Raw genomic sequence first — 23,802 nt, 5'->3', positions numbered from 1 at the left:
GTCTGCAAGAAATAAGGTGGAAAGAGAAGAATATTCTGGTCAGGAGGTCTATTGTCACACCCCTATCCTGGTGGTACTCTTCAAACTTCATGATCGGGGGTGCAGCACCACCAAACACTTTCCTTTTAACAATACTTGTGATTGTGGACTACGCCTACTTTCTATACATAGTTTATTTTTCAACTTTCCTAAGTATACATTCACATACACAGTGGAAACATTCAATTAATCATCTTCATCGTTATTACCATTCAACATAAATTCACAATGGATTGTTGGGCAGTGGATCCCCCGCGTAACGGGTTTGGGGCTTAAAGCCCACAATTTTGGGTAAAATTATGGTAAAGGTTCCGCGAAGTGTGAAAAGCGTGAATTGTAATGAGTCAAGTCAAAGAGTTGTCTACCCGAGAATAATGTAAGATAGTAGAAAGTGAGTTGGCCTACCCATGATCCGCGGACCATGGGAATGTACAAATAGAGTAGGGCTCTAGGTTTAGAAGTCAGTTTTTATGGTAATTCTGGATTAGATATGAAGTGTATGGGTTTGTAAATGCAATATTTGCTCTGAGTCTGGGTAGTAGTAGGAGATAGAGGCTCCGCAGCTGTGTGTGCGAACCCCTGTAGCTAGGTGTGCAGGGCAGGAAGGGATTGTATCGGAACAAAGACATTAATAAAGAGAAGTTACTTCTGAAATATTGTGTATCTATTTTATATTCTGCATCTGGTAGCAAATCTGAATGATTGTTCTTATGTTATGATTTTATGCATTTCTTTAAGAGTTTTGGTTGCGTACGCTGGTTATAACAATTGAATGCTTGATTAAGACCGCAAGAATTAGATCAGATCTGTAATAACTGTGATAATAATAAGGATCTAGGAAGCGCCTCGTCGTGGATCTACGTGAAGGACACACCGCTACGTAGAGTGGTGCGAGTGCACAGGTCGATTCGCGACCCTTCCAGACTTCATCAAGACATCCCTAGGGTGCGGAAACCTGGTTCCAGCACCCTCCCATACTACCTCGAGTGAGACTTCAATCCGCACTCCACGGATTGTTACCGAAAGGGCCGGTAGTGCGAGATTTGTTTGGCTAAACTCTTCCAAACCTCGGTCAGGCCCCTATAAGCCAACAGATGGTTCCGTTGTCGGGACCGATCTCTGCCTAAGGGATGTCTGATGTTGGAACGCTGGAACCCTACGAAGAAAGAGATTGAAGATTGGTTGGAACAGAAGTTGCACGAGTTCGTGTTACAGGAAAACTAAACCCCGCAATTATCTGAGAAGAGGTGGCTGGATCATTACATATATACGGAGATCCACGAGATCTTCTTCGTGACCTTCTCATTAGAACTATATGGTTGGATCGTGAGGCTAGCTGACAGTCTAGGAAGGTGCAAACTCGATCAACCGATAGTGTGGACTCCAGAGTTGGTGCGCAGGCTAGAGGCATCTGAAGATAAGATCGCACAGGCAGTAGATCATTGGCTGGATTGGATAATAGGAGGGTTTATCACTAAGTTCGCGATAGACACAACCGTGAGATAGAATGAAGTTGAGAAATGTTTTCTCAAAGGACCGCGAGGTAGGTACATCAAATCTCTGAATACCTAGATTAAGATGTTGTTATGTGAAAAACGGGTGATGCAAATCCATTAATGAGTGGAACGACGTGAAGTGGGAGGGCCTACAAGGGTATTCAAGGGTTGGGAAACAGTCCGTTAATTTCACCTCCATGAGAGGACGAGGAAGATCGCACTTGGGCTTCTCCAGGGAGTGCAGTCAGTTTGATAAGGCAATATATTCCACAACTATCATCTCTGTTAACACCACCACTTGTGTCACCTCCTTCACCCCCATCTTCGCCCACACCACCTCCACCAACCCAGAAGTTTAACATGGCGAGTGCGATTAAGCTACCTATATTCAGAGGAGTAGGAAGCGAAGATCTAGATCTGTTTTGATTCGTGGTAACAGCGGTATGGGAAGCGCACAGAGTTACGGATGATAACATTAAGAAGGATACCTTGGTAAGTGTGCTGCAGGATTGCGCATTGATTTGGTATATCAAGCACTCGAATGATCATCCAAATGTCGGGGTAGTGGAAATCCAGATTGCGCTAAATAGAGAATTTAACTAGCCAAAATCAGAGATGTAGTCGATCATCAGATTCAAGGAAATCAAGATGCTTCTAGGCGAAACTCCCTAGGATTTGGATCAGAGATTGAAGAGCACGATCCACGAAGCTAACATGATGCTGATGGATGAGCAGCACCATGCGTGGTTTGCAGTTTCTTAGACACCACATTTGAGGACGGCGCTGACCCGGTAGAAGATCTCAACCCAGGCTGAAGCATTAGAGATAGCGATGAGGTTGCATGAAACTCCAATACAAGATCCCAGGTTGGGAATTCAGCAAATCCACATGCAACTACAAAACCTATGCTTAGCCATGCAGAGTTTGAAAGAGGATAGAGCACCTTGGCCAGAAGCACGAGAAGAAGTGTGGTGGATAAAATGTAGAAGCCAGGGCCACGATAAGGATCATTGTCTGGTATTCGTGAACTATGTGGCAGGGGGAGGGCCAATGCTGTTAAGGCCAGAGGCGTAGGAAATACCAAGTGCAGTGCCTACGCTCTAGTGCGCAATCTATCAAGTGGGAGGAAAGCACACAACGGATAACTGTCATCTATTGCAGAAGTTTACACAAACCCCCCAGTAGCTATTTTGCAATTTTTGTAGATCGATGGGTCATGATGAATGAAACTACCATAGTTATGAATTATTGATGGATCGAACACCTGCCTACAGGATGCAGACCGAGGTGCGAGGCCAGGATCCAACTACCACAATAGTGCGTGGAGGATTCCAGGGACGAGGACAGGGACGAGGAGGAATGGGACCCAGATGAGGCCATGGACAGTTAATCTGCTACAATTGTGGAGGACCTAGGCACTATGCGTGTGACTGTACGAACCCAACCAGAACATGTTTTTAGTACTGCTATCAGTTTAATCACGAAGAGGTAGATTGCCCCACTCTAATTGCATAGATGCGTGAGAAAGGAGTGCTTCAGACTACTCCAACGCAGAACATCCAAATGATAAGGTCTGAATCGCACGAAGAAGAGTCCAATGTGAACATAGTGCTTAGAAGCAGTGCAACCACAGGGGAAGATAAGGGGAAGAAACCTGAGGAGAATACATGGGTTCGCAAGGCCCCTACAAAGCAACCTAAGTTTGACTTGGAATGCGCAAAGGAGACATTTATGGAAGCTAAGAAGAGCTTCATGGAGGCCTCTACTTCAGGTAGTAAGGATCAAACTGAACCAGAAATGGATCCTTCTATGCTAACTACCTTTTTAGAGACATGCATGAAGCTACTACGGGACAATAAAGTAGTTAAGGGATTACAGGAGCTAATAACTAGGTGCGCAGGGTCGAGCGAACTACATGTGGTCCGAAAACTAGGAAAGCATGCTTTGTGCACCAGGCGGGAAATGTGATTGACAGCACAGATTGGCGACTTTGAGATGGATCAGGTCATCCTGGACTTAGGTTCAGATGTGAATGTGCTACCTAAACAGACATGGGAATGCATGGGCAGGCCCACATTACAATGGTATCCTATTCAATTATGGATGATGAACCAATAGAAGATCTTGCCCATGGGGAGGTTGCAAGGAGTCACAATGGACATCGAAGGCACGAGTACATAAACAAATTTTGAGGTAATAGAAATTGTGGATGACAGTAACCCTTACCCCGCATTGTTAGGGATAGACTCGGCCACAGATATGAATGGAATCATCAACGTAAAAAGACAAAAAATTATATTTGAGAAAAAGTCTCTATGTATAGTAGTTCCACTAGACCCAGTCTAAGGAACGTGCTACACTAAACCGGTGTGTGTTAAAGACAATGAGGATGAAATGGACTGCATCTACCAGATAATAGTGCAAGACTAGGATTAGGTAAATCCGGCAGTGGACGGAAGAATCTCATGGGAACGCGACATTTCCTACATGTCGGATTCAGATGAAGAGATAGAGCGATGGCAGAATTGATTGCATGAAGTAACAACGCTAAATTGTAATATGATGGTTAGGTCACTATGTCGCGCGATGACCCAAGCAAGGGAACTGCCAACTGATGAGGGCGGAACGAATGTGGAGGAATTCGTAGACCACTGTGAAAAGATGATGCTGGAAGGGAAGTGGCATGGTGTGCAAACAGGGGCGCTACTTGTGACAACTTCACAGCGGTGGAAGGCACATCAGAAGACTAGGCGGACCTGGCGCGAATGTAGAAGGCGGGCATGTGTATGGTTTGGAGGACAAAGCGGGTGGAGCATCCATCGGCGGCAACTGCCTACCCGACTAAGAATCAAAAATTAGAATCTGCCACGACAGCAGGAAGAACGACGCATTTCGCCAGCTGTTCCTGATAAAGCAATCAAAAAAACAGGTGGGATCATGAACAAAGTTCACTAGATAAGACAAACCAATAAGAATCTGCATGTAGCAAGGTTTCGATGGGAATATAGGACCATAAGCAAAAAGAGGAGTGCGAAGGTGATCCTATCATTGATAAGATGAGATGAAATTAGGAGGACAATGAAACCTCCCCAGACCATAGCCCCCATAGTTCGGACAAGACACGAGGACCGAGGTAAAGGAATTCGGCAATTACAGGAAGCAATTTGGTGTGAGAGCTTGAAACTTCACGAACTCGATGAAGAATGGGCTCGGATGGGGAGGAAAAGTGTGATATTAGATGAAGGAATTAGCAAACTGAAAACCGAAGTTGCACAAGTGGACCATGCGGAACTAAGGGGACCAGGCCTGGCCGGCCCTACTACTGCATTAGAACAAGTTGCGACCCTGCTATCATGGCTGCGACCACACCTTACTGAACAAAGGAGCGTAGAACACGATGTGCTACCGAATACAAAGGTACTCGAAGGGTGCCCGCAGCTCGAGCTAGCAGGGAAGCGGAAGTCTCGCACGTGGGGTGTGACCACCTGACTATCTGTGGAAAGCATAGTCTCAGTGCTCCAAGTAGTTGAAAGGAGGTGCGGGACTATAAACAAGTCTGTAGGAGAGTTGCACAAAAAGGAGGTTCCGCGCAGGGCCAGTCGGTCATCAGGATCGCGGTTGCACAGAAGAGGCTGTGTTGCCATGTGGGAAGGCTGGGAGGTGACCGTTGACGTCACTGTTCATGACAAGAAGTCTGATTTACGATAGAAAGGAGCGGGTGGCGGGCCATTAAGATAGGAATTCCAGGCTAGATACCAAAAGATCTGCCTCCAAGAAAATATTAATGACTCAGAAGTGGAGGGAAGGATCGAATTCAAATTCGCACATTCCTATAAAAACCCTTAGGGTAGCCCCACAACAACACTTAGATATTTTAGATTCGCACCAATACACAACATTAAACACCCAGCTTCCTGGCCACCCATGACTACATACCTGAGCAGATCTAGGATAGAAACCATGTCCAGAACCAGAGTAAGCTTCGCGGAAGAGCCGTATCTGCCCTAGGAGGAGCCGGGAGAGGCGTCCGCTATCCCAGAGGTTCCGAAGTCCCCACGCATTCCGCAACCCCAGAAACACAAGCAAACTATGGGGTTAGTCCGGGTATCACCACAATTCAGTAAATTGTCAATGGCAGAAAAGGGCAAAGGAATCACCACAGAACTTGAGGAGGAAGAGGAAGATTTGCAAGCCCTGATCACTCAGATTGAAGTATAGCATGAAGAAGAGGAAAATGTTTCCCAAGTACCATGGCTACCACCATATATCTCTTCATGGAAAGTGACGACCAAGATACCGAAGGACCTGGAGGCCATGAAGAGTACGCTACAGACCCCACTTCTTCATGTTGAAATAAGGTTTAACGGTCTGCCGCTGGGTCAAGTACCGAATATCATGTTCGAATATTGGGATCTTGCGGAGAGTGAGAAGTTCCCCTAATTGGACGAGGAGAAATTAATGCAGGAGAAGTGGTTACAAGGTGTGGAGAAGGCGGGATTACTCAATCTGAGGTGGATACCACACTATCACTTTGTGACCATCACAATTTTTGTCATCCGACAGTTACTATGTCTAGTACATGACGGGTACCTTTGGTTGGAGGAACCGATTTCCATCATGGCTGATTTAATACACCGAATTTTGCAGCTGCCTAGCAAAGGAAATGATCCTATAGACATAGCTAGAACGAGTAGTGACGTGGGCCTTGCAGAAGCCATGAAGGCTAAATATAAGCTGGAAAAGTGGAAACAAGGGTATGTAATAGCAAGCATCAAAGACCAAGGGGTGTGCATAGCCACCCAGTTACTGGTTGGTAAGATCATGAGGAAATGTCATGCAGACGAGGTACCAGCCTCTGTCATTGTGCTCACAAAGGAGTGTGCAGAAGGGGTTCAGTTCAACTGGGCGCAGTTCCTCTGCGACGAATTTTTGACGAATTGTAGGGAAGCCTAGGAGCAATGTAAGACTTTCCATTATATATGGTTTCTCATAACAATCCTACTGGTTGCAGGAGAGTTGTCGAAGGGCAGCGAGTTTCTTGACATTGAGAAGAACCTACCTGAAGCCGTGCGGTATAACTCACTCCAGGCTACGAAAGATGCTACGAGGATTCGTGAGATCAAGGTGTTTTCAATATTCATGGAGCTGAGTATCCGGACATGGATCAACCATAGACTACATTTATCCCCAATAGTATAAAACCATTTGCAAAGCATGGCTGAGTTCAAGGCGGATATACATAATCTGTATATTAGGGAATGAAAGGATCCCGCTCGATCATGGGTAAAGCTTCTGTTCATTGCAACGGATGATGCAATTTTCGAGGCAACGGTGGCATGCTTTGGACTTGGCCTAAATAGAAAAGATTGTAGCTCAGTAGCGGAAGAAGGAAATCAAGCTACGCATCACAAAGTTGGCAGAAAGAACATGCTAGGAACAGAAAACACCCACGAAGTGGTAGGCGCCTGAGGCAGCAGCAGAAACCATCACTATGCTCGTCGAAGAGATTGTGGAGGCTCAAGAAATGTCTATGGAGCAGGACATACAGGGGGAAGTGGAGACACAGGAACGCACAGACCTGACCACCGCATCGTCTCAACTTAAGAGACCACGCATCTAGGAGCAGCCACCTACACGCAAAAAGACGAAGACAACAAGGACTTTGGAGGGAGATCTTCTTGCCAGCAGTGTACCAGTGTGTGATATCACTAAGGATGCTTTGGAGGAATTGATGATGGAGCAGACAATTGTGTTGGGGGTGCTCAGAGCGTAGCTGCAGGCATTATAGGTGCGACCCCCAAGAGGGATGATACCGAACCTAGCGGATGATACATCCGTAGCTGAGCAGATGGTGTGCACCCACACAATGAACACTTTAGTGTTACCAATAGGCACCGTCATAGCATAAGCTGAAGGTGCAATGAGGATTTTGGGGTTTAATTTGGCTGGCCTTCCCAGAGAGACCCTATACCAGCTAAAGGATGGGGTAACCACTAATCTTCGTACCAGGGAAGGCTGCGCTCTCCAGGTCTTAACAAAGCAAAAAGGGAAATCTAGAGCAGGTCAGTCTACAGCGCAATGACTTGGTCGCACACAACCAAGAATTGGAATAGGCCATGGCAGAGGTCTGTAGTAGTGTACCAGAGCTAGCTGTGCTAGCGGAACTCCCAGCAGCCGAAAAGATTCATCACATGGCCGCAGGATTTCGTAATGCCCAAGAGGAGGCTGCCAAAGCTCAGTGGGAATTGAACATGCAGATCACAGAGCTAAGGCTGAAAGCACAGCCTCCTACACCACCGGAAGACAGAGAGCAGCATTGCCGCACCATTCTGTTAGCTACCTATATCAATAGGTTTCATATTTCATGATTGGCAAAGAAAGGTCCAAATATGCTCTGCTTTGGTGATGCAAAGATCCCATATTTCCTAGAGAAAACAGTGTATGTACATAAGTTCTTTGTTGACTCAATTTTGATGGGTGATCCAAAAGCCTAATTTGGATCATGCCATGTTTCAATTTTTGTTGTAGAATAGTGGAAGAAGTCTGTCCAAACTGTTTAATCTTGGCAGACCAGTAGCTTAGGTAGAGAATTAAGGTTCCCAACTGCTTAATCTGGGACCTTGGAAGCTATAAGGGCAGCATTAGATAGAAAATCAAAAGGAAAAAGCCAAGGAAAATAAAAAGGCATATAAGGGTCTGCAAGTCTAAGTGCACCCTCCATGAAGAAATAAAAAATGCTAGGCAAATAGATGGGTAGGCAGTTGGGGTTGCAGAAGTGTCAGTCCTTTCTAGTTGAGTGTTTGATAACCTGTTTACAAAGGAAAATCAGTGGATTGAGAAGGTCCTCTTCTCCATTATGTTGCAGCAAAGCAAAGGAGCATGTCTAATTTCCCATTTTCCCCTTTCCCATTCATTACTAACATCCCTTCATCAGTTGAGATTCATGGAAGAATTTGTGGTTTTATGGTGGTTCTTACTTCTTTAAAAGCCACATTTCTTGTCTAAAATTCTTTTCATTTTGATCTACTCCCTAAACTAAGTGATTTTCAAATAAACTTAGTGATATCATTCCTCATTCACCCTTTCCATCCATATTAACCCCTAACTTCTATTCTATAAACCCCCTGTGTTACCTTCTCCCTACTATTATAACACTATGGTGTATAAACCCCAAGCATTGTATAAATATCCCTTCCCTTGGCATTTTAGCCATATGTTCACTATTAGGGATTAAATTGACATCTCGTCAGCTTAAGAGCCCTAACCCTTGCCCCTCTTTCCCCTTCTGAAGTGATTTAACCCATTTAACCCTTCATTTGTTAAGAAACCTTGTGAAAACCCATTTCCACCCCTAACCCGCTTCGGTTGCAAAAAACATATAAAAACCCACTTTTTCCCGTTTACCCAAAGTTTGGCGCAAAAGCGCATTTGCATAAAAAACATTGGAAAAACCACGTAATCCGCCAAATTTCTAAAGGTCCCGCCGGGCGCAAATATCAAAAGAAACATTATTTTATTCCCCCCTTCCATCTGTATCGTTCGGCCACCTCAACGTCCCGTCGACCGTTGGATCGGGCCCCTTTGATCCAACGGCCCTCGTGCATATCGGACCGGCCCCGACGTCCGAGAGTTACCTTCCGATATCTGTCAGAGGGTGACGTCAGGCCTCTGCCATGCGTCACCCCCACAGCATATCGGAGGTACATCTGACATTTCTGCTTCCGTATCAAAAGCGGTGCGATATGAAACCGCTAACCACTTACGGTTTCGGTTGATCCGCCCTGCCAGCATCATCGCCGTGTCAGTGCCCCGTCCTCCAGTTGCCCCACCTGTTTGCCACTTCACCATCCCCGTGGACCTCTAGTATGCCGCCACGTCACCCGATGACGTCATGCTGACATCATCCGACTTTGACCCCACCTGATGACGTCATGCTGACGTCATCCAAAAAAAGGCACCAAAAGTCCTGAAAAAACCATATTTTGGCCGAAATGTCTCGTTTTTCGCACTTTTTGCAAAAAACGCTGTTGTATCCTCTGCATGAATTTCACGTCCGAGCCTTCGCCAACCTGCTGAATTCAACCTGGAGACCGCTGGTGCGCCATTTCACCTACATTCTTGACCATTGTTGACTGTATATCAGGTACTTATCCATGCAAATCCTTTATGCACCCGATTTTGTCTGTAAATTGCCAAAATAACTTAAAGCAGTGAAAAAATATATAATTCACCGGCAAATCCCCTGTGCCTGGTACCCATTTGCACCTAGAAGTCGAAATTCACCAGCTAAGCCTCGTTTACCTGAAATTTTATGAAAACTGCATTCTGTTCGCGCAATCGCGAACTGGTTACCCACACTGTACCAATTTGCTATAAAAGAGAGAGTAAGGCCAGACATTTGCCTTATTCGTGTTCTAAGCAGTATTTCAATTGCTGCAACTCACCTTTTGTCCTCTGTTCCTGAGTAATTCACCTTCCTGTTCAAAGAAAACTCTTTGGTGTTGTTCTGCACAGTAACACTAGTCCATAAACAACAAAATCCTAAAGGAAATCATGGATCCACCAGTAGCTCCTGTAGCATTGAACATTGCTCCATTGAATGCCCCTCAGAGAGAATTGGAATGGCAACCTCTAGTAGACATTGACTATCAAATCTCAGAGGAAATGCTAATGAGAACCAAGTTCCACATCCACCTGCTAAATGAAATAAAGGCTAAACATGAGACTGGAACAGATGTGCTGGGCATATGGGACTCTTTTCTCCCTATCTTCAAGCTCCCTCAGGTCAACCAATTCCCTGATTTGATCCACCTATGTGCTGAAAACTATGACCCTACTCAGAGGGCTGTGCTTGACCCTTCAGGCTCAGTGGTTTTCTACATCACCCCTGAAGCTATCAAAGAGATGCTCTGCTTCAAGACTGAGAAGAAATTGGTCCCTCTATCACTCATAGACTTGATAAATCAAGGAGCCAGGATGACAGATGCTCAGGTCACCAAATTAAATCAGCTGTACATTGGCTCTGACTCTGTGAAGTATCCTCCTATCAATCAAGTATACCTCAACCAATTGGGTAGAGATCTTGCAAACATGATTAGTCCCATTTTGGGCTATAATTCAATTGAGTTTGTTGATGAAACTGTGCTGGTAATGATGCTTATGTTTGCCCCTGTCAAGTCTCCAATCTGCTATGACTATGCCACCTACATCTCTGATAAAATACACGAGCAGTTGATGAACTTGGCCCGAGAAAAGGTGTTCAGATACACCTCCTACATTTATCATTTGATCTTATATTATCAACATAAGAAGTTTTCTTTTGCTATCAAAAGAGTGGATGCCCATGGCAATCCAAGGTCAGTGGTCTATTGGTCCTCTGCCTTCCACTGCAGATCTGAATCTCCATACACTTACTGTGAGTTCATAGATCTCTTCATCCACCCAGCCATGTCTATGGTGATGAGCTCACCTCCTCCAAGGCTCACTGATGAGATGCAAAGGATCCTTCAGTTATCCAAAACATACAACATTGGGGACTGGTACTTCTACCAGAACCACACGGTCATCAGGATATATGGGTGTGAATTGCCTCCCTACAGATTGCCCAGATATGTACCCATGAGATTGTTTGCCCTGGAATATTTCAGGCAGTTTGGGAATGCCGATGTGCTTCACTTTTCAGGCAGAGGTAAAAAAGCACAGCTGAAGGTCAGGAACCAACTTGGCCACTTTATCTACAACAAAAGGGAAGAAGGCTGGCTAGAGGCAGATAGAATGTTAGAATCCCTTGGCCTGCAAACCAGTTTCCTGTGGAAACCATATGACCCCAATCACTTCATAACTTTAAGAAGGGTCAAGTATAGGCTGTCAGGTTATGACCATGTAAGGATTCCTCACATAGAAAAATATGCAAATCAAGTAAAATGGAGGAGAGGAACCCTAGAGGAGCCTGTTACACAAGAAGAGTTGAATCAAAGAGCAGTGAGAAATCTGAAAAAGATGGCTGACCTTGAACTTTGTTCACAGGTACTCACTCTTCCAAGCACACAAGTGGGAGCAGTTGCCTCGTCCTCAACTGCAAATCAGCAAGCAGCCAAAGCTAGTGAGAAAACCTCTAGCAAAGGCAAGGAAAAAGAGATGGAAACAGAACAGCCGCCTCATGAGGAGGTGCAGCAGCAACAGCAGCAGGTAGAGCAGCAACAACAGCAGGAACAACAGCAAGAAGAGGGGCAACATGACAAAGAGCAGCCATTACAGCAAGAAAGGGCAGCTGAGGCCCCAATTTTCACTGAGCAACAGGCTCAGAACACTGTGCCTCCTAGGCAAGAGACTACTACTGAAGCCTCAGTCCTCCAAACTCCACAAAAGGAGGATATAAGTAGGAAAAGGGACAGAGAGACTCCCCTCACATCATCCATAAATCAGGGAGAGAAAAGGCATAGAATGAATCCCCTCTCTGAGGAGGAAATGCCAATAGGGCAATCTCTCGGCATGGGCCCACCTAGTAGAGAAGCATCCGCTAGTTCTTTCCAGCAAGGACAAGACAGAACAATGGGAGGAGAAGTTAGCTCCTCAAGCCACCAAAGAGAAGCTGAAGGAGGAATCAAACAGCAGTTTATTGATATTAAAAGGAAAAATGAGCCACTTAAAATACAGCTCTATAATCATCTGCTGAAAATGGCTCCTACCAACCAGCAAAGACTGATGTCTGCCTATGATGTTCATGAGGGCAAGATGATAATGAGTCATTTTATGCCAGCTGTAGTACAACCACAGTCCCCTGCAGATTATATAAGGACCAATCTTGAGGTCCTTGCCAAGGACATCCACCCAATGGATCAAATCGAATTGCACAAACAAACGGGCGAGATGGTGTATGCCTCCTTGGCAGATAAGACACTAGTGAATTACAGGCTAGAAAATAACCTAAATAATACAACTGTCGAGCTTGAGTTGGAAAGGGCATCCTCTCAAGCAAAGGATAACAGAATTAAAGCCTTGGAGGAAACAATTATAGAACTTGGGCATGATCCCAAGGATATTAAGGCTGTGCAGGCATTGTTGAAATTGAGGGATGCAGACATGGCAACCCTTAGAAAGATGGTCAAAGTCCCAGCAACAATTCACCCACAAACTGAAGAAGTTGCTCAGCTGAGACATGATCAATATGCCACAGCTTTGCTGGTATCCCTATACAAACAGCTAATCCAGACCCAAGAGAAGTTGGGAGAGTCAGAGGCTGCCCAGGCAGCATTGCAGGCAGCATTGCAGCAAAAGGAAGGAGGTCAAACTTCTCAGCCTCCTCCTGAAATAATTAACCTTGAGGAAGCTCCTCAAACCACTGCTCCCCCTACTCGGCAAACAGAATAGGCAGCACCATCCACCTCAGCACCAGCGCCAACAACAGACCAGGCTTCAAGCCTGGACATGCAGAAACTAAGGAATGAAATCCAAGCCCTGGAAGCCCAAATGTCAGAGTTAAAAGAGGCCAGGGAAAATTTGGTCAAGTTGAATGAAAGATATCACAAATCCAAGCAGACTGTAGCAGAAAAGGGCAGGGAAATAAAGGCCCTTAAAGATAGGATAAAGGAGCTGGAGAAGGAGCTCACATTGGATAAAGTGACAGCTGAGCTCAAGACAGTGCTATGGGCCAACATTGGCCAATCCATCACCGATCAATGGCAGTATATTGAGACAATCCATGAGCAGTTGGAGCTCATTGCAAAAGCACAGAGGGAAATCCAGAGATCAAGGGCATCTCTAGGCAATATGCCTGAGGTTGCCAATAGAATGATCAATGTGCTTAACAACAAAACAAGTGCTCAGTTAGCTACTATGGGAATCTCCAACAGAACTGAGACCATCCAACTAATAAAGAGGGTCCTAACACTGAGAAGCCTAGTGCAGACACTAGAGAGAAGGACCCAGGATATGCAGACCGAGGTCAATAGATTCATGGAAAAATTTGTGGCATTGCAAAACAGAGGTCTTCCAAGCTTACTGAATAGCGCAGGAAAACTACTTTCCCATGAAAACTATGGCAAGAGGGTGAACACATTTGCCACAAATCAGATCACAGAGAAGGCCAGCACCTCAGAGGAAACAGGGCCAGCAACAGGACAAAGTCTCTACAACAGAGTAGAGAACTTATTTTTTATCATGGATGAGATCAAACATCTGTTTGAAGTGCCTCCCAATTTCTATAAATATACAGAGGCAGATGAGACATTAGAGGCAATTCTGAGGCACCAATTGCCCACGCAGGAATACTGGACCAAAATGATACAACTGATATTGTAAGCCAAAGCCTGTAAATCAAGTTTTTGTTATTTATTATTCAAATTTACAAGTGATCATGCACAGGAAAACCTGGAAAGATCAGCATGCATGAAAAGGGAAGGGCTGAGCCAACTCAGCAGAACTATTCGGCCAACAAAGCACAATTGACAGCTAACAGGTAGCAGGGCCGAAAGTTACAGCACGACAACCATAAAGACACATTTTCCAGCATTAAAGCATAACGTTCAGTCCGACTCAGTGGCCTCCAAAAGGTCAAAATATCTCCTGACAGACATAAAGAGCATTTATGTTGTATTAAAAGCAGTAATAACTTCTTATCTGCTGTTCTGTACAAGTTGGTGAAAACATTTATTTCTCAGATGACTCAACGCCTTAGATATTTTGTATGACCGTTTGTATATATTTCCCCCTCGCATAAGCTTGCAGGGGTTGTTGTTGATTTCTCTTCAAGAGTTCTTTTGCTGTAAATTTTCAGAGTTTAATACAAAGGCCGATGGAATTTCCAAAGTCTGTGTTGTTTGAGGGATTGTAATGTGATTGCTGAGTCCTACAGGATTCCTGCGTGTTGTCATGGCTCAATAACTTTCCTTTAAACTTTCGTTGTGTTTTTCTGTTATTTTCTCATAACTCATCCATGTTCTAGATTTCACAATTAATGGCAGAGAAAAAGACTAATTCCAGGATTTATTCATAGAATACCCTGAATTCAATCTATGCTATTACAAATGTTTTATTCAGTTATGGTTATAAAGGTGTGATTCTTAATTGCTGCACCTCTACATTGTATCTTTCACAGGAATTATTGTTTAGGAATTCAAGTCTGCCCCTTTACAATACATCTCTTTCTCACAACCGAGCTTAGTGGAAAATTCTTAATTGCTTTTCACTGGTTACACACATTTCATCATTATAATATCAAGTTTGTTTCATGAGATATTCAAAAGGCCCTGCAGTTTCAGCAATCCTAATCTACCTCTCAAACAACCAGTAACCAAAGACTCCATTGCCCAATGGACTAGAGTTATCTGAAGGTTTCCACCTTAGGCACAGAAGACATCCCTCAACCAAAACATAAAACCAAACCCTGAACATCATAGCTAGCCTAAAATACTATCAAAACAGAGACAAATCATAAAGAGAGAGCCCTCTCTGATTACAGTTTGGCTAGAAACTGTAATCCAAAGATTGGTTAGTGGTTACCCCGGCCGTATTCCCTTGGGAGTCATAGGGAACAACCTGGGTGTTAACACATTCAAGCAGGAGTGGTAGTGATAGAGCGCACTATACAGGATTGCATGGGATTGTTGGATCAGTCCCTTCTTACACTCACATCACTACAAGAAAACCCAATGCTGCAGCAGGTAGGGATAGAAGTATGGGAGTTACATAAGGCTTATGACAATGTTCGGGGGACTGTGAAAACGGTCGTCCTCAGGCAACGCTTAGCTAAGATGAGGGAGGCCCAAGCCATGAAGGAACTAGTGGACGTCGAGCGCCATAAAAAAGCCAGGCTTAAAGCACATATCCAGCCTTGGTTGGAGGAAGCATTCACAATCACCACTATGATAGAGGGGAAGCTGACTCCGCTGTAGGATACATATGCCCTTGGGCACCAAGGTGCCTCTGACAATGAATCAGAAAGCTGCACACAATTGATACAGCGGACAACGGAAGAATGTGTGGCAGATGTTAGCAAAGTGCAAACGTTGCTAGATGGACTCCGAGCCAAGATCAACGCAGCAGCCGAGTGACTTGGGATGAGTCACGATGATTGTGTTTGGGGCATGTTTGGAAGTAGATTCCCAGCGTAACGGGTTTGGGGCTTAAATCCCACAATTTTGGGTAAAAGTATGGTAAAGGTTCCACGAAGTGCGTGAAGCATGAATTGTAATGAGTCAAGTCAAAGGGTTGTACACCTGAGAATAATGTAAGATAATAGAAAGCAAGTCGGCCTACCCATGATCCGCGGACCATGGGAATGTATAAATAGAGCAGGGCTCTAGGTTTAGAAGTCAGTTTCTTTGGCAATTCTAGATCAGATCTGAAGTGTATGGGTTTGTAAAGGCAATATTCACTCTGAGTCTGTAAGTCCGAGTTTTGGGTAGTAGTAGGAGATAGAGGCTCCGCAACTGTGTGCGCGGAGGCCGAATAGAGTATGGAGTTGTGTGCACACACCCCTGTTGCTAGGTGCACAGGGCAGGAAGGGATTGTATCAGAACAAAGACATAAATAAAGAGAAGTTACTTCTGAAATATCGTGTATCTATTTTATATTCTGCATCTTGTAGAAAATCTGAATGATTGTTCTTATGTTATGGTTTTATGCATTTCTTAAAGAGTTTTGGTTGCGCACACTAGTTATAACAATTGAATGCTCGATTAAGGCTGCAAGAATTAGATCAGATCTGTAATAACTGCGATAATAGTAAGAATCTAGGAAGCGCCCCATCATGGATCTACGCGAAGGATATACCGTTGCGTAGAGAGGTGCGAATGCGCAGGTCAATTCGCGACCCTTCCAGACTTCATCAAGACATCCCTACGGTGCGGAAACTTGGTTCTAATGCCCTCCCATACTACCTCGGGCGAGACTTCAGTCCACTCTCCGCGGATTGTTGCTGAAACGGCTGGTTGTGTGGGATTTGTTTGGCTAAACTCTTCCGAACCTGGGTCAGGCCCCTATAAGCCAGCACAGATATTTTAATGGGAGGAGAAACTCTCTGAAATACGAGTCTACCCGATAATAACAATATTTCACAAAATATTCAGTTTTACAGTCTTTTCAGGAAACCCCAGGTTTCCTTGGTACAATATCTGTCACAACCGTGCAACCTGACCTGCACCATTCAAACTACCCGAACCACCGTTCGGAGTACCCACTGGTTCTACCGTCTGTCGCAACTCGTTCACCGTCGCAATATTCAACACGATGTTCACCATTTCACCTATCGTACGACTCACCACACGACTCATCGCTCACATTTGACCGTCACCGCAGCTCACCATTCAACCACACACACGCACCATTGCGATGTTCCAACTCATTGAACAATCCATCGTTCAACTTTTTTCACTGCCAACTCATTTTTTCCTTACCCAATTGACTCGCCCTCCACTGCTCACATTTGCACGGGCGCCCAACTTGTCCACTCGAGTCACCACGACCACCCATTTGTTTCGTCCATCGAATGACCGTTCAACCGACCGCCTGAATGGCCTCATTCAACCACTCGCCCAAATGCAGTTCTATTCAATAGCTCGCCCGAACTCTCCTTTTTTCGACCACCCGCCTAAACGCTCTCGTTCAACCGCCCGTTCAAATGCCTCTCCATTCAGCTGCCTGCCCGACCCTTCGTTCAACTTGCTACCCGAGCGACTCTTCGTTTAGCTCGCCTGAACGACTCTTCGTTCTTCTCGTCCTCTTGACCTCCTGAACGATAATCCATTCAGTCCGCCATCCGAACGACCTCACACAAAAAACCATTGAACCTTCCCACTGACGCGCGCGCATGCCCTTGCACGACCTCATTTGGATTTCCCATCATTGCACTCACACTATTGGGTTGTGTTATATTCTTTCCATTTCTAGCCCACGTAGTTAACCTAGGGGTTAGAGGGGGGTGGAGCCCCCCCTTTGTTGCACCGATTGCGTAGTGCGGCGGTCATAGGGGGTTTGAGGGGTGCAAGTAACCCCGCTCTATGGGGTCTGGCACAACGCCCCAGATTTTTTTTTTTTTGGACCCTATGTTAGGTTGGGTGGACCCACCTATGGTTTTGTGCATGATTTTTGCACATGGTTTTGGATGTGATGGTGTTCGGTCCATGGTTTTGGATGCGATGGTTTTCAGTCAATGGTATTGGATGCTTCGGCATGTATAAACATGTATTGTAACATTGAAAAGAACATAATGAAAAATCAAGCTGATAGTCCTGGTGTTTCTGGGAAAGTTAGTGTCTTGTCGAATGACTAGCCCTCTAGGTTTGGTAGCTAACCTAGAAACAACAGTCAAAGCAATTCAATGTCTTTCCTATGAGTGACAGATATGAAAGAGATTATCAAAGACCAACTTGTAACTTTCGCTTGAATCCTCGTTTGATCTCCCTCTCCTTTGGCTGATCCTGTAACTCCTACCTGTACTTAACACGCTTGGAGAGTACCTGCACAGCTATAGAAACAAAGACCCGTCAAAGCATAATGATCCATCACAGCATAAACATCATAGAATCAGAAATATGATAAACAAATGAATGAATTTACAATTAACACAATCAATTGGGAAAAATCTTGAAGAACTTTATTAATATCAAGGAGTTACAACCCATAAGAAGCCTGATCCAGCACCATCCTCCCAGCTTCAAGACTTCTTCACCTCATGAATCAGCAAGAGCACACCAACAATGACACAATTCTCTCACCTCAATACTAAAACTAGCAGCACTTCCTTACAACTTAGAATAATTCAGCCTCTTGATCTCTTGGATGGGAGATCCTTTTAAAGATGATTGCAAGAGGGTGAGTCATCAATCGGGATGATGAATTCCATTCGATTTGTTGAAATTAGTTCCATAAGAGAGGGGAATTGGAGATGGTTTCCTAGTTCCCTTGGTCATCCTTGGGCAAATTCAGAGAGGCAAGTGGCACATGAGAAGTCTCTAGAAGATTCCATGAGCAACCAACTCACAAATTGTCCCAGAATTTTGTCCAACCTCGCCCATCGCACTTACTAAAGGGCCAAACTGCAATGCATCTCACTTAGACAGTGTAGCAGGTGAGATGCATCTCACCCTAACATAGGGATTTCAGATATGGTTCAGTTTAGGCACTTTCTGGATGATTTCTGAGATGGAACTTTTGGGGAATGAGGCATTCGGATGACTAAGCTTCTCTAGGGTATAAAACAACTCTTTTAAGGGTTGATGAGCCCTAATATCATCGACATATGAGTTTGGGGTTGGTATGCCCAAATATGTCTATAACAGTTGCCCCCTAAATCCTGAGGCCGTAAATGTTCATGTCTGGTAAAATGCTTTATCATGAGGATCATAAGTTTCAAACTGGAAGGTGACCTGCATAAATTACAATACAATACATCATGATAATATGATTTTTCATGAACTAGCTGAGGGAGGCATTCCCATGCTCAGCTTTATAAATTTTCATTTCATGTACATAGATCAGATAGTCGTCTGCAAATACAGATTTGTGATTCTATAGATATAGAGTCATAATCCATGATTAGGATGACCATCTGTGTAGACCCTTTGTACATTTGATGTTTTTGTACTCTTGAATATATCGCAGCCCGGATGGATGAAACTAGACCTGGGGTGTTCAAACTCGTTCAATCTTCACTCAATGTGCAAGTCAAACCATGTGAAAAGATGTTCTGAGGTCGAACATGGAGAGACATCGTCTGATTACTAGCCAATGATGTAAGCTGTTAACACACACGAGAGGGATCATCGGTAATGATGATGATCCTCAAGGTAGTACAGTACATTTCGTGTGGTGTGAATAGACGATTCGATGTCAAACACCATGTAAAATCTTTCAGTCGAAGGCCATTGATTTCAACCTATCGTCGGAAGAGAGAAACTTGCCATTGATGTATGCAAGCTCCAAAGCACTGAAAGGGTGTTTCTAAGTCAACTTCTTGGATGATGAGTTGATGTTGACAAGAAGCGACTCGTCGTAGGATGGCCTTGATGTATCCCACATCTACGAAATGAAACAAAGTAAATGATTTTTGGAGATGAAAATGAACTGACAACACAAGGTTCAGGAATGGCGGTCATGAGAATGAAGGTTTGTGGTCTTCGAATGAATGAGACTTTAACTGGATGACTTCTATTGAACATATTGGAGACAATGAGATGAATTGGTAGTGTTGACCCAAAACAAAAGTGATGGATGGTGTGATAGACCAATGGTATGATAACCATCAAATGGAATGTCCCAACCCAGCTTAATCACGAAGATGAAGTGAAAGTGTCATGTTCAGGAGCGACTCGCTACCATAAGTTTTCAAAAAATTTCCCCTTTTTCCTTAGTCATTGCTAACCAGTACCTCTTTATTTTTATCAAACTTGAGGAGGATAACATATGCTTGTTCTATAATTCGCCCTTCGGGCAAACCCATCACTATTTGATGTTTTAACGAGTCTAGTGACGGTGAAACTCGGTCTTGTCTAGATGGACAAGTTTGTCGCTATTATTTTAACGAGTTTAACTACAAGGATAACTTAGTCCTTTTCATGTTTAGATAGTTTGAAAAGAGACGAAACGAAAACTCCATAAGTTCCTTTTCGTAAAATAATACCTCAGGTACAAAAGAAGGATAAAATAATACAAGAGGGATGTCGTTTCTAATACTTTAACGAGCTGGAAGAGACAAGCACTTGACTATCTTTTCATGTTTAAAGAGTCTGAAAAGAGTTTAAAGAGGACTCTATTTTGAGGAACGAGTGATGTCTAGGATAGCAACTAGTTCCGGTGATGTTGGAACTTTTCAAAACATGTTGATTTATGTGAAGAGGCTGGCTAATAAGACCACTCATTGCAACTGTTCCTCAAAAAGGGTAAAACAACCAAGTGAAAGCGTATGATCAGCCAAAGGGATGGTGGCGATGGGATGAACACAACCAAGGCTCAAAAGGTTGATAGAATGGCAATCACAAGGGTTAAAAATTGAAATGGGTTCATTTTTACACAAGCTTGAACCATAGGAAACTATGCTTGGATTCAGTTTCATTTTTACACAAGCTTAAAATGAAAAACTATGCTTGGAACTAGTTTGCATGCCCCCAGCATGATGAAAGGGAGAGTCTCCTATAACCAGATGGAAGTCACTAAGATGAAGCAGGACGGTTATCCAACACCTCTTTGGCTTTGTCTAGATAGACAAAGGTGAATGGGGTGATTCGCTTCACATAACCTACAAGGAAACTTATCTTTACCACTAGGTGCATGCCCCCCAAGCTTCATTACATTCACTTAAGTAGGATACTCATGGCTATCGGGTGGATGGAATGAAGGTTTTTTTACGAGATCAAGTGAAAGACTCGACTGGCATTTTACGAGATCTAATTAGAGACTCGACTTGGAACTTGGGACCTTATTTCATTTTTAAATGAGCTTGACACAAGACAAGAAACTCTGCTCAGATTCCTTGTTTCATTTTTTAATGAGCTTGAAACAAGACAAGGAACTATGCTCATAACCTTGGTTTCATTTTTTAACAAGGTTGACACAAGACCAGGAACTATCCTCATACTCCTTGTTTCACTTTTTAATAGGTCGACGCAAGACCAAGAACTATCCTCGAATTGCTCATTTCATTTTTTAAAGAGGTTGACACAAGACCACGAACTATCCTCATAGGAGTTGTTTCATTTTTTTAATGAGGTTGACACAGTAAAAGAACTATCCTCATAGACCCTTGTTTCATTTTTTAACGAGGTTGACACAAGACAACGAACTATCCTCGGACCCTTGTTTCATTTTTTAATGAGGTTGACACAAGACAAAGAACTATCCTTGGACCCTTGTTTCATTTTTTAACGAGGTTGACAAAAGAAAAAGAACTATCCTCGGACACCCTTGATCACAATCGTGAAGGAGAGATCTGGTTCTAGTGCCCCCAGTACATGATGTACAACATCATTGAATTGATCGTCAATTGATGTAGGTATGGAACAGGTTGCCACATAATTAACCCATGGCGGGACCATTGGTATAAATGGACCATTTAGGGATGATGGTTGAGTAGGAGCTATATTTGGATATGGAAATGAAAGCTGGTCCACGGTGACAATTTTTCCTTCATGTTGGAAACAAATAACTCGAAAGAGTGTTGAAACAATAGCTCCCATGTCATAAACATAGCCGTGCCTAAGAAGTAAATTGTAATCTAAAGGGCCTGGGACTACCATCACGTTCAGATAAATGGTTTTACCTCCCAAAGAAATTGGTAACTGAGGAAGGATCCCTAACAGTCGATCGGTTCCTTTGTTAAAGCCCAACAGATTTTGTGTAACAGGCACAAGCGGTGGAGAACCAAGCGCTTGCCAAGCAATTGAGGAAAGGATACTCACTGATGCACCTTCATCTATAATAGTGCTAGATACAATCATTTTACAAACTTGTACTATGATCTGGAAAGGCACATAAGAAGGAAGGCGGAATCCTGCTAGTCGATTCCAATCAAAGGAAGTGACTAGAATACTTGGAGGGGGTACCGTAGAAACGGGAGAATTAACCCCTTGAGTTACGAGAATTGGAGGATTTTCCTCCTGTCTTGATGGAACGGGTGGATTTCCCCCAAGATCATTTGAATCTGAAGAAACAAAAATAAGCTAAGTGGTATGATGTTCACTCTCTTCAGAAAAGGTACGATTTACCGAAGCTGAAATCGGGTCAACTATTACCTCGACCTGTTGATTTTGGTCGGGTATAGACTCATAGGATTCACTTTCAGAGAGAGTGGCTTCAACACACGGTTGATTTTGGTCATTCAATTCATCAACTAATGAAGTATTAAGGGAAAGCTTCCTGTAACCATATGGAAGTTGTTGCAGTGATGCAGGACGGTTATCCAACACTTTCTTGGCTTCATCTAGATAGGGACAAAGGTGAATGGGGTGATTCCCTTCACATAACCTACATGGAAACTTGACTTTTCCCTTCTTTCCATGAACTTTACTATCACTAGTTGATGGTATGTCACCAACATGATCTCCAGAGGTTGATGACATGGGATGATGTGAACGGGAAGACCATTCTTCTAAGATCTGAGGAATATCAGGACAATTTCGAAGAAGATGGTCTCCTGCACAAAGTTTGCATGGATATCGAACTTTGTGAGGCTTAATGGATGGTTTCTCATTAGATTTTGCATTCAAAGCAATGATTGCTTGGTTTCCCCTTTGTTGAATTTTCTTCTTATTCTTCTTCTTCTTAGCCACCTAGTTACTAGTACCAATACTTTCACCAGGCGAAGAGGAAGAAGGGGAGGAAGAAATAACCGAAGAAGAAGAAAAAGGGTCAACTTTAGGATCAACTGGAGGTTGATTTGGTCCAGTTGGAGGTGTACTCAATTGTGGAGAAATCACAACATTGTGAACCAAAGAGGTTGAAAATAACCATACTAGCAAGCCAATGGTAAATCCCGGAAGGGACAATGTAGCCATATAAGGAGCACCAATATTTCTGAAAGAAGAAAAAGGACTAGGACTCCTATCAAAAGGAATTCCTTGATCAGTGGACTCCAAATTTCTCGCCATATGTTTCAACCTAAGATCAACTAAGGAATAGGGATGTTATTCGCAGTCAATTAATTTTAACGACACTTGGACACAACTTTGCTTTTTCAGTTTTAAAGAGTCGAGAAAAAGCTAAAGATGACTCTAGTCGCCTTCAATTTTTAATGAGCCTGAAAGGACAAGTGCTCAGATGGACCTTTTCTCTTAGAGCGTCGAAAAGGAACGAAAGTGACTACTCTGGAGAATCTAGACAAAAAGGTTTACTAGACCAATCATAAAACTGCAACATACACCTTGGTGATAAATTAAAGAGAAATTACCAAGGAATTTACATATGATAGTCAATCTTCCCGAATGATGTGTTCAATGCATTGCAATCAATAAGGCGACAGGCTCGGTTTCCTATGGATAAAGGATTTAAGCCTATTGGGGTCTCCCACTATATACCTGAGGTACAGGGAGCACAAGTCCGTGCTAGCACTTGTCATATCAAAGAGGAGGAATCACCCAACCTTCAATGAAAATGATAGCCACTAAGTTTAACGATGCCGGAACACGTCTCTAGCCTAGACCTCTAAATGTGTTTCGTTAATTCCAAAGTCTTGTTAAGTTAATTGAGGTTCATTTCAAGTTGATCTTGCTTAAAAATTTTCCTTTGAAGGTTCAACACGTGATGTATGTTCACAATTCCTAAAATGCAACTATCA

The 23,802-nt window shown here is 43.7% G+C and overlaps 1 pseudogene; it reads left to right on the top strand.

Annotated features, from left to right (window-relative positions):
• LOC149154269 (zinc transporter 1-like) overlaps window positions 1-7,155 on the top strand; it is a 116,509-nt pseudogene extending 109,354 nt beyond the window's left edge.
• Window positions 7,156-23,802: the final 16,647 nt, after the last annotated feature.

Source organism: Pinus tabuliformis, chromosome 9, assembly GCF_031772625.1.
Source record: "Pinus tabuliformis cultivar Carrire ecotype Pingquan chromosome 9, CPIR1, whole genome shotgun sequence".
Lineage (NCBI taxonomy): Eukaryota > Viridiplantae > Streptophyta > Pinopsida > Pinales > Pinaceae > Pinus > Pinus tabuliformis.
This window is presented reverse-complemented; position numbering and strand designations above follow the sequence as displayed.